Here is a 12780-nt window from a genome sequence, read left to right as displayed (position 1 = left end):
ATTTAGAACTCCAAAAAAAAAAAAAACAACAGAGCAGCAAGATGTCTCCACCTATGCTGAGAAGGACCAGTCTTGGTCTAAGCAAGATCCAGTCTAGGTCCCCGAGGTCTGTGCCCACGTACACATACATACAAGTAAGGTAATTTCCCACACCAAACACAACTTGAGTGTTCTCCTGTACAAGCCCAAAGAAGCATCTTCCCTGTGAAGCCACAACTAGTTCCTCATATACCAAAGGTGGATCTAACACACCAAGGAGAAAACACAGGCAGAAAAACCCCCCAGGGAAGGGGGATTATATAATCAGGGCTCTTCCGTGACCCATTATCAGGCAGCAGCACAGGCATGGCACCATCTTATACTCATCCATTCAGACACTGGAAAAAATGCAAATTCTTCAAATTCATGCCAGGAATGGGTGTATTTTCCCTGTTTTTTACTCCACAATCAAAACAGAGCAAGGACAGAAATGTTAAAGTGCATTTTGTTCTTTTATTTTTCCAAGCTGCAGCTCCTACTTCAAATGTGAACTTTGATCTGTACATTTTAATCACAGCTTAGTTTTCCAATGTAGCAAGGTCTGAGTAACTGTCTCATCGTGTTACCTAATACTTCTGCATCTCCTTCTTCTCACATCTCCTGTGAAACTTACAGGCAATTTCATTCCCCCAATTCTGACTTTTTTGTTGTTGTTATGGGGCCAAAAAATTCCAATGATGTCTTTTACATGCTGCTAAAAATACAAATATTCTGCTGGCTACAGGGGAAAAATAAACTGCATGTCAGATTAAATGGGCAATTTTTCAAGACACTTACTAAGTGAAAACTATTCTGAACATCTCTGACCACACTCTAAGAGAATAACAAAGGAAGAGCAACTTGGTACCATGGGAGGATTTACAGAACAAGAACACATATATTTTGGCATTGACCTCTGCAAAAGCCTCTCTGCAGCCAGAAGCACCAGACTTGTGCAAAGGAGCCAGTATTTCATCTCATGCCTGGAATATGCACATTTGTTTTCTCTAACAGTGCAAAAGTCCAAATTTAGGAAAAAACTTGAAAGCAGAGAAAATGAGTGATGGCAGTGGGAAGGATGGAGATGGCAAGTGGCTTCACTGGCCTTGGGGTGTGACCACAGTGCTGCTGCTTGGGAGAGTACAGCTCTGTGTTCAAAGAGGTGGTTGTCAATACTCTGGAGAGGGAACAGAACATAGCTTAGCTCTGTAACAGCATATATTGAATAGGGGTATTTTTATTATTGAATTCTGTACATGCTCAAACTCCAGAGTAGTTTTGATATCATCATGTTATATAGCCTTTGCTCGAGGGAAATGACACCTTGTGTACATGGAAACTACTGGGATTTATTTTCTGAAGGATTTGATGAAACACATTTTTTTTACTTGATGTCAACAGGTTTCCTATAAATAGGAACAGGTTGTACCTGCCATGCTTCTCCATGTATGGCATACCTATGTATGACTGCATACTTTCTTTTCTTTAATACACCACTCAAATTACTTTCTCAAGCCTGCCACCCAATTTTCTCCTGAGAGTACTGTATTTTCCTAGCAAAGAGATTTTTTTTCCATGACAAACACACAAGATGAAGCTGTTATGAACAGGAATAGTAAGAAAATGTGAACTGTGCAACAATGGTATAAGGTAATTTACTAGGATATAAGAAACAAAAAGTCCTGAACCATAGGCATTTAAATTCAACCCCAAAACAAATTTTATGAACTAGCTCCTTTAAAAAGAATGAATTGAAAACACTCATAATCTGTCATCTCACACTAACACCTGCAGCTTTCAGTTTACAATTTAAGGAAGTAAAAATTAATACCAATGACAATAAGCCTAAAAATGTTTAATGAAAATACACATTACTGCCTACCCACATTGAGCATTATCTAGCCATCAGCAAACCTGAAATAAAATACCCAATTTTTGAATGAAAGCAACTTTCCTTAAATTAATTCACCAGCTGGGCTCTCAAATATTGGCAGGGATAAGAAAGCATCTCATCAAAAATCTAAGACTTTATGTCAAAACTGTTCTCCATAAATCAGATTTACTGTTATACCCTTTCCACAAGCCCCATATTTTTCCAGTCAGATCTGCCAAGCTCCCATGGCCCCGCATGGGCTAGCACCTGCCAGGACCAGCCTGGCTGGTAGAGGGGAACCTCTGTCCACCAGTCACCAGCCCAGTGCTGCAGCCCTGCTCACTGGCCAGGAGAACTGAGTGTTTCCCATGGCCCAGCAGCCGTGCTTCTTGTGACACACACATGTCCCCTGTCACCCCAGCCATGATACGATGTCTCACACTTATCAATTCATCAGCAATCACCCTGCTGGTACTTAGCAGATGGGCTTTTGAAAATCAAAACATCAGTGAAATCTCTTCTTGGGAAACACAGCATAGCAACATGTTCTCAGTCTCAGGCTGGATTTGAGGATATTCTGGAACCCAGTTTTTAAATATTTTGTAATGTAGAATAGTACTTATTCAAGCCATTTGAGATTAAGACGACATGTTTGTAGTTGGTTTCTATTTAGCTGAAGGTCACTGAAAAAGCAGAAATTAGTTTAGGTGAATGTGTGCTCTCATTCTGAATGTGTCCACTTAACTTTAAATAGAGACTGCTGCTAGGAAAAGAAAAAAAGGCAAGTTTTGACACACCGTATTTCACTACCGCTCTGGTCTCTATCAAGAGTGAAACTGCTGCTGTGGAATAAAATAAAAAAGGTACATACTTACTATAGCCACACCCACCACTGCTTGAAACACAACAAGTCACTGTTCCTGTTTCAAGTTCTATTTTAAAAGCATGTTTAAACACAGTATTTTATATCTTCAGCCATCTATGGTATCAACCTGCACTTTTTGCTTTAGGGGAACAGTTTTAAAGGAAAAGCATATACATCTGTGGAAGTGAAAACGCTTATGCACCTGCTAAGAGGCAAAAACCTCTCACAGGGTACACTTTCAGTCTGCACCACTTCGCAGCAAAAAAAAACTTTTAAAGTTACTCACTTGTAAAGCTACAACTATTTGCAACAGCGACTCATGCACTCACATGCCCTGTAATAAACCTGGCCATGCAGAGCAGTAAAAGCAACTAAAACAAGCTGTGAGAAGTTGAGTAAGCCCTATCAGGGCTTTTTAAGTGCATGAAACAGGCACCTTGACATACATCAAACCACACAGGCTAAGAAACCTGCCCATCCTGGCAGCCTTGTAGAATCTGGGGGGACAGTCAGCAGCTGCAAGCAAAAAGGAGCTGTCATCAGAGGCTCTTTTCCCACATGCTCTTTGCCTTTCAGAAGCAAAGCCACAGCACTGCACATACCTACCAGGCACAGGCAAAGTGAGCATGGCTTTAGGACTGCTCCGACTGCATCGCCACAGCCTGAGGAAACCTCAAAGCCCCCCAAGGCACCCTGGAGGAGCTGTGGGCTGTCACAGGTGGGCACAGGCATGCCTGGCTGTGTGCCTGTGAGGTGACAAGCAGAGGAGGAAGTGGTGGCCACGTGCTGCTGACTGCAGGCACAGCTTCTGCTCCAGCCCCATGCAAAGTCAACCGACTCCTGAGGCTGTGGTAAGACTGACCAGCATCCCCATGTCCAGTGTCACAGCTGCGGCAGCGTTTTTTTTACTAGACCCCCAAATTTCTACCCCAAAATGGGCAAGACACTTGGTGCACTTACATCAAGGACTTCTGCTGATCCCCATGAGCAGATTCTCTCTCTTTAACAAACCCTGTCTACAACAGCTCCAAAACACATCACTGGACTGTGCATCCCCATCCTTAGCTCAAATCCAGCACACAATCACATCCCTGGTACCAGAAAGGAAATCAAGACCTGCACTCACAAAGTGAATTACGGCTTCAGGAATTAAATTACTATCAAGCAGGATGAACCAAGATACAGGAGATCCTGTTTACATATTTATTTCCTTGACTACAACCCAGGAGCACACAAGCAAGTTTTTTTGTTTGTTTGTTTTAAGAGCGTAAGGAGCACTAGGCCAGCTGAACTGCAGGAAGGTTTGTTTTAACTGTCTTGGGATCTTTGAAAATGACTGCCATAGATCACTTTAGATGAATCACAGATGTGCTACAGAAAATTCAAATTATTTCCTGTCCTAGTAAACTTGCATTGTACCTGAAACTGCACTGCATAAAACCACAGTCACCTCCCTCAGCAGAGGTAGTGGGAACACCTAGGGAGAACCTCCACTGCAACTCACTTTGATACCACCAGCAATACCCCAACAAGCCAGAGCATCCCAGCATCATCATAGATGAGATCCTGCTGATTTACTAGTATATGTAACCACTGTATATGACAGCTCTCAGTGTTACTGTTATCTGCTCCAGAGCCAGTCTGTGAGTTTGGAAAAGACAGGATGAAAACAAAACCCAGCTCCAAGCAATGTGCCCTTACCTGAGCCTTGTATCACGTGCCAAGATTCATCAGTTCAGCTGGAGCTGTCCACTCCCCTAAAGGCATCTACCTGGCAGGAGCCAGTTGTCTGTGCTGCAGGGTGAAAGTTGCCAAAGCCCACTGATCAAATGCCCTTTGGCTCACCCACACCACCCCAGCTCCAGGTGGCTGCTCTCCTCCACCCTCGTCCTCTGGCACGTGAGAGGTCACCACAGGCAGCTGGAAGAAGAGGCAAGGCAGGAGGCAATCCACTCTCTCTTGTGCCCTGGGCTCACTGCAAAGGAAGTAAGAAGTTGGTCAGTTTTCCAGTTCTGGCACAGCAAAAGAACCATCCTTTACTAGAACAGGAGTCTTTGAACACAGAGGAAAGACAGGTCCCACTGGAGCTGGTGGGAAAGGAACAGGCTGTAACTGCAGGGCACACAATTGCAATGGAGGGTTCAGGCCATTCTTTCAGGACTTGGGTGAGGTGAAGACCAAGATACCTCAGCAACTTGCATGGCAGAAGAGCTGGCACCACCTGTGCCACCTTCCAGTACTTGCAATTCTCCCTGACACATCCAAACTGCTACACTGTTGAAAGGACAGTGGAGCCCAACAAAGAGCTATCACTTACAAAAAACAGCTTTTTAGTTTTCACTTTCAGCAAGTCAGAGAAGCAACACACTAATTCCACAAGTGTGAGATCAAGACAGCATCCCAAAGCACGATGCTCTGTTTGAAGTCATCGAGCACTGGGCAGAGGAAGCACAGCTCACTTCCATCACAAGCTTGGAGGCCCTAAAGTGCAGAAGACCTCTCACCCTTTCAGAGGTGGCCACCATTATAATCAAGCAATCCCATAATACAAATTGAATTTTATATATGCTATCACCTAGTAGGTTATAATGTCTTACACACATTAAATGCAGATTACACGTACTTGCCTCTATTCTCACAATTTGCACTAAGCTTTTACAATACAATTACACAGCAAGCTGTGGTGACAACAATGACAACACTTTGCTGCAAGACTGCAGCAATATCAAGAAACCCAATTACATTGACCAAGTCTTCTAGTTATGGAAGTAACTAAAAAGCCATTTAAGACTGCAACTATATGCTATCCATCCCCCGCCTCAACATGAGCAGCACTACCAATAAATAAAAGCTTTCTCAACCCTCTCCCCATCTCCCTCTTCCCAGTACTTACACCTTGCTCTTGTTCTCACATAGTTTTTGGTGCTGTGCCTTAGCACTCTTCTCCCAGAGGATGGGAGGAGATAAACAGGAGGGCTGATGAAGAGATTTAGTCTCCTCCCTGTTTACGCTCGGTAAGCCCAGCCTTGGTGCTTCTGCACAGCTCAGCTGTTGCAAAGTCAGAAGATGCAGCTTTAGACATAAGCTAAACCCTCTGAGCAGAGCAGTGGTTCTATAAGCAATTCTTTGTCAGCTTCTATTTTTAGACCTCACAGGGAATAAAAGAGCATCCAAACATTTTTGAAACTCTTTTTAATGTGAACTCATCTTCTAGGGACAGCAGTAGCCAAAAAGAAAAATCCAGACAAAGGACTGCACAAGAATCAAAGATGCATGAGTTATTTTTTAAAGCATCATTATTTAAATTATTTTTCTTTTGAAAAAATAAGTAAACTGAACAATGCAAAGGTCCACAGGCTTCTTTTGGGAATTGAAGATTAATTTTCTAACTGCATTCCCTCCTTTTTCTATTCCAGTGTCTATAAAAAGGGGAAAAAATAAAAGCCTGAGGGAAAAAGAAATCCTTTTTTTTCAGGTGATGCACTGACCTGGAAGGGAACCATATCAACACAAAGCTTAGTAACTGGCTTCTTCTGTTTGCTTAAGACTGGAAAAGCAGTTTGCATTTCTTTAACCATAAACTAAAGGAAGCTACAATGATGGTCATTCTCCACTTGGACATGCATTCCTCCTAAAACACTGTATTTTATCCTTTATGGTACATGTAGCAACACTACAGGACACACTACTCTTCCCTTGTCATTTTTGTCTCCAGTTATACTTGGCAATTTTGGGTAAGCTAAAGGTTCCTTTTGCTATTTAAAAACCTTCCCTAGTTTTGGCATTGTCAGCTAGAGGCCACCCACCCCCAACACGTGCCCGAAGCAGCAGGGTGAGGACACGTGTCCTGGCTGATACCCAAGATGTCACCCTGGGCATTGTGGAGCTAGTGATGCTCCCTAGCCAGAACCAAAGAAACAAGGATGCAAACACAACTCATCATGCTGCCAGCAACCTGTGCTCTCTCTGGCACAGACAGGCAGCATCTTTTTTAAAACACATACAAGGAAATAACAAATGTACCACTATATAAAGTTGCAGGTACAGCCAATGAAATAAAAGAGTAGGAAGTTAAAAATCCACCAACAAGATGCAGCTTGTTAAAAACTTGTCAAAAATAATTATTGAGGAGAATAACTTGTATGCTGCAGATATGTAAGTTGAGTTGAAGTGAGACCTATGCTGACTCTGTGTGTCTTACATTGCTTTCCAGAGCCTCTGGATTCACCTCTTTTTTTGGAGGGAGGGAGGGATCTTCAGCCATTAGCCTGACCCCAATTAATGCCCAGCCCCTAGGAACCATCCTCATTCCTTCAATCACTTTAATGAGTTTAATCAGCTCACTCTGCCTCCAAATACAGAACTCTTGCAGGAAATTATTTGTCTTTGGCAGCCTCTGCAGAAGACACTCCCTGACCATTTTACTGGCAGTATCCTGGACTTGCATTACCTTCAAACAGCATCTCCAGATGCTAATGCATGAGCTTTTGTTAATTTGTTTTCTTCTATCAAATCCCCATGCAAGCATATCCAGTAATAGAAAACTTGAGGGAAACAAGAAGTATTTCATCCAACACCGGAAAGTACTGAGAAAACATCTCCCAAAGCTTTTTTAACAGCCTTGGAACTATATGCAGGACAGCACTAGGATACATAATTTTTTTAAGTTGCATGAAAGGAATCTTTTTAATTACAATGTAGCTTTTTCTTTTTGCTTGTTGTTAACTCCTAAAATCACCCCACTTAAGAAATGAAGGAATTTTTTTTTTTTTTTTTGTGCGTGTGTGTGCAAACACATTTTATTAAAATCATAGAATCATAAAATTGTGTGGGTTGGAAGGGACCTTGGAGATCATTTAGTTCCAACCCCCATGCTAAGGACAGGGATACCATGCACTAGAACAGATTGCTCAAGGCCCCACCTGCCCTGGCATTGAACACTTCCAGGGATGGAGCATCCACAAACTTTCTGAGCAACCTGTTCCAGTGCCTCACCGTCCCCTGAGTAAAGAATTTCTTCCTAACATTTAATCTCTCTTCTTCACCCTTGTCCTATCCATATGTGCCTGTGCAAAAAGTCCCTCTTCCTCTCTTTTTCTATGCTCTCTTTCAGTATTGGAAGGTCCTCTAAGGTATCCCTGAAACTTTCTCTTTTCTGGGCTGAACAACCCCAGTTCTTTCTACCTGTTCTCATAGGAAAGGTACTCCAGCCCTCTGATCATCTTTGTGGCCCTTCTCTGGACCTAGTCTAACAGGTCCATGATCTTTTCATGCTGAAGACTCTAGAGCTGGACACAGCACTCCAGGTGGGGTCTCAAGAGAGCAGAGTAGAGCAGGAGAATCCCCTCCTTCATCCTGCTTTGGATACAGCCCAGGATGCTTTGGCTTTCTGGTCTGAGTATACACTGCTGACTCATGAAGAGCTGCCTCCAACACAGAACCCTGAGGGACACCACTTGTCACTGGCCTCCACCTGGATGCAGAGCCACTGACCACAAGCCTCTGACTGCATCCAGCCAGCCAATTTCTTTTCTACCCAGCAGTCCACCCTTCAAATCCATCTCTCCACTTTAGAGATAAGGGTATCATGTGAGACCAAGTCAAAGGCCTTACAGCAATGGTCATGCAGGACACTGTTAAAAACAGCTTTCCAGATTAGGAGTTCATATGAAAATAACTCAAGGATTCTCGTGGTTTTTGAATAGTGTTGTAATCAACATCTATGCCATTTGGTCAGGGCTTCAAAGTACATCTCACAATTTAATGTGTATTTTGGTTGTTAGCATTTTACTGTGGTTGCTATAAAACCAAACCTGCCACAGAGGCTGAAAGACAGACACAGCTTTCCAGACAGGGAAAATTAAATGGTACCAACATTTTGGAGCAAGCCATACGATTTCACCAGCAGTTTCTGTATTTAAGTTATAAGTGCAAGGAAATGCTGCTCAGGGGAGTGGTGGAAGAACAGCCAGGTGAGTTGGTGCTGGATGCCTGCCACCACAGAGCCCAGGATCCATGGAGATACTCTCCCATCAGGGGGAGCCAGGTGACATGGACAGATATCAAACCAGATATCACCTGACCATTTCTAGGTTTTCAGAGGCATTCAGCACCTTTGCTCAAACATACTTCAGAACTTCAGAAAAGCTCAGAACTGTAGTGGATCTATTACCAGCATTTACTGTTTTGCATGTCCTCAGCATTTCTGATGTGAATAATGGACAGCAACAGAAGTGGGATAAAAGCAAGTCAAAGGGGACCAGACCAGGCTTGAGTCTATTGTTAGAAATACTTGATAAAGGTTTTTCCAGTAAAAGCTGGAGATTGCATGAAGGAAACAACAGTATGAATGGAAGAACTGGAAAACTCACAGAACTTTTTCTTGGATGAGATAAAAACCAGAGGGGGAAGTTTTAAAACCAGAGGGAGAAATTTAAGTAAAAGAGAGCGTGTGGCCATGATACAAAGACAAGCATTTGGTATGATGGAAGCCCATGCAAGGCTGTCCAGAAAAGCAGCAGCAGATGCTGTTCTCTCCAGGAAACAAACACAACTCAAGTATCACCTGCGTTTCAGGATGCAATCCTACTTAGCTGAAAACATGCTCAGCTGAAGCAAAAAAAAAAAAGTACTTAGAACTTGAAAGGTGATTTTACCTTAAAAATGCTTTTAACATTTACCCAACAAAGCAACAACCAGACAGTTCACTATAAACAGCTCACTTATAAACAAAAAAATTCAGTTAACTGCTACAAAAGACATCTGCAAGGAGGATTATTATTTCCTCAGCAGTTTGGGAAATGAATCTTCCTGTTCCAAGATCAAAACATGGGAAACCACAATGCATCCTACTGAAGGGCAGCTAGACTCTGCACTGTGCAAGAAAGCTTGGAAAAGGGAAGTTGCAAATAAATAACCCTCTAAGGGCAATGGAGTGCCTTTTGACAAGAAATAAACTATTTTACCCCTAATGTAAAAAATGGGTCCAACACAAAGAATAAGATCCCTACTTGAGTTAGAACTTACCTGCGGGCATTCAGATAAGACTTCAAATCTAATATTGCATGGGAGCTTTTTGCCTTTTTTTTTTTTTAACAAAGTATCAAGTTCTTCAGCAGGAAGGATCTTTCCAGAGGACAGAGATCAGAGCTAGTTCACAATTTATTATCACTGTCAGTTGAGTAGAGAGGGGCCTCCCTTTAATTTAAAGTACAGTTGCTTCAATTTTGTCCTGGCTAAATACAAATCAAGGACTTCATCTCCCTGTTTCCTACTTCCCATGTAAGCTTGGATCTCTATTTCCATCTTGGCCACAGACCTTCCTTTAGCATTTGCTTCACACAGATGCACTGCTGCAGCAAAACAAAAGCTGTGCCCTTCCCACCCACTTTAAGCAGCCCTTCCTCATGGATATCTCCCCTGCTAGAGGAATGTACGCACTAAATCTGTTTTCCAGCAGTAAATCCTGTGCTGCATTATAGCTACTACATGTTTCTCCCACTTCCTTCCATTGACAGCAAACAAAAGCTTGTTGCTCACTGTTAGCAGAAAATATTTGCTTTCCCAGATTTCTGTCCCCCCTTGTTTCGGAAGGGCTTTTAGTAGAGTAACAGCTCACTCCCAACAATAGCAGCAGGGGGTGATTTGAGACAGAGGTCCTTCGGAGCCCAGACTGGGCACAGCCCAGTCCTGCCCTTCCTTCCCAGCCCTACAGTCTCCAGCACCTCCTCCATCCCCGTGGAGAAGACCATGTTCCAGCAGCATGGCTTGAAGAGACAGGGCCACTTCTGCACCACTGACCTGGCTTCAAGCAGCTGCCCCTCTTTTCCAGCTGCAAACCATCCCCAGAAGATACTGTGCCCACCTTGAGTATCTGCTGGACTCTAAATATGCACCTTTGAGAACCTGCTCTTCTCACCACACACTGCACTTCCTTCCTGCCAGATCCCTTATCACCATGTTTCATGCCCAAACGACACAGATGAAACTTCCACTCTTGCTGGTGCTGCTCCTTTATTCAGTAACAAAAAGAAACATTCTCACACAAGGCACTAAGCCTGTGGCACTTCTGCTGATTTGTTATGATAAAGAACTAAACCAAAGTGTGACATGAAAACAGGGCACCAAGGTTACAGTTCCCAAAAAAAGCACTACTCAGTCACCCTTTATTTTTGATTTAATATTTTTTTTAGGAACCGGAGTATCAAATGTCAGGTGCTAAACCTAAGAAGGGCACCAGAAGTCCAATTATTATTCAGGATATGAAATGCTCCACCATGGCCACCCAAGTTGACATGTTGCAGACTCATGACTGAAACCTGCCCACAACTGCCAATGCTGAACCCAAACAACTTTCATCCACAGGTGGGGTTCTGTGCAATGAAAGGATTACCCAGATAACCACGTTGTGTCCCAAATTTGGTGTAAGGGAAAATGCACAACTAGCACCTGCAGGAGCTCAGCACCAGCCCTGCACCATCTCCTGATGAAAGCCTTAACTCTGCCCCTCATTTTAGATAAGGCTCTGCCAAAGACAGATTTCAAAAATATAGTAAGTAATTTCTAGGTCCAAGAATGTGGGGGCAGGGAGAATGGTGCAGAAAGGACCACTTTGGCAAGTTTCTGATGTTGAAAGATCCACAACCTCTTTCAAGCAAGATCTCCCATACTGTGGCAAGCCCTGCCCAGCCCTGGAGCAGTGTGGGATTTACAAGCACCCCACACACATAGCCCACTCTCCCCAGCCAGTGACCACAGGATGTGGGCTCAGTATTTTGGGGAGCAGCAACCTTTTTCCTGACTAAAGGCTGGACACGTGGTTTTAACACCTTCAGTAGACTAGGCTGTCATTTCTGACTGTGCCTCTGGTCATTAAAAAGGCACCACAGCATAAAAGGATTTTCTGGACAGCAAAACGGCCTCAGCTCATTTAATTTATTAGCAATTAGCAGAAACCACTGATCTGGGTTCTGGGAAAAAAAAATATAAAAACAAGTAAACAACCACTTAAACATCTTCCTCGTTCTTTTAACCAGACACCTCTCCAGCCCCACCATCATGTTCTTCCTGGAGAACTTTCCTGATGCCCTCTCAGATGGAGCAGAACATCACAAATGCAGCAGTCAGACCACTCCTACCTGCCCTTCCTTCAGCTTGCTTTCTTTCATGTTTATTATTTACCATTTTTGTGCTTATTATTTACTAACAGTTTAATTGCTTTCCTTCCACAATACCACCAGAGGCAAGCCTGGGGAAACACATAACTGCTGTTCCCTTTGGAGACAGACCATGTCCATGGGTAGCTACTGAGACACATACAACATCAGCAACTCAACCTGAAAATGCTTCTTCTCTCCTATCTTTTGTATCACCTCTCTTTGAGAAACTTCTTCACAACACCTTTGATGTTCACAAAAACCCAGGATCAGCACACTGGTCCTTCAAGATCTGTGCTCACTTTTCAGTCTGTCAGCAAGAGGTGAAGAGAAGCCCAGAAGCTGTTGGATGATGAAGAATTTCAGATTTCACATGGGAATTCATTGGCTCTCTTATCTTAGAGAAAACATTTGCAGGTAGATCCCAAGAGACTCCAGACAGTCAGCCACACCCCAAACCATAAACACCTGTAATTTAAGCTGCCATTTCTTACACCTGCCCTTCCATGGGATTCCTGCACTACAGCATCTCTATGTGCACATCATTCCTCTGTCCAATATTTCCTCTTTCAGCTATTTAAACTTAAATCCTGTTTTCAACTGTTTTTACGAAGCAAGCACTGTCAACCAGACAGTTGCTACAGCCAGAGGAAAAGCTGAAGCACAAGCCATCTTTCTGACTGGGGAAGGTCCTTCACAAGGTACACCCAACACTAACACTGCACCCCCTTAGGCACCAATACCCATCAGAACACAGACACAGAGTTCTCCTGCCAGTGGGCTGCTGCTCCTTTGTCTTCTCCCCCATCTTTGTCCAAAAAGCTTCTAGAACTACAAAAACTCTAAGGAAAGCATTAAAGAAATTTATT

At 43.2% G+C, this 12780-nt stretch overlaps 1 protein-coding gene across 4 annotated transcripts in view; it reads right to left on the bottom strand.

Moving 5' to 3' along the window:
• Positions 1–12780, bottom strand: part of LOC306803991 (USP6 N-terminal-like protein) — a 73903-nt gene that overhangs the window by 25344 nt on the left and 35779 nt on the right. For 3 of the 4 annotated variants that reach the window (XM_079310019.1, XM_079310022.1, XM_079310021.1), the window contains one exon: positions 4458–4731. The gene's annotated coding sequence lies outside the window, so the exon portion shown is untranslated. Of the gene's footprint in view, positions 1–4457; positions 4732–7206; positions 7305–12780 lie in introns of those variants that run through there. The other variant, XM_079310020.1, reaches the window with a different exon arrangement.

This window comes from Erithacus rubecula (genome assembly GCF_903797595.1).
Source record: "Erithacus rubecula genome assembly, chromosome: 6".
Lineage (NCBI taxonomy): Eukaryota > Metazoa > Chordata > Aves > Passeriformes > Muscicapidae > Erithacus > Erithacus rubecula.
Note: the sequence above shows the minus strand (reverse complement) of the source record. Positions and strands in the feature narration are given on the sequence as shown.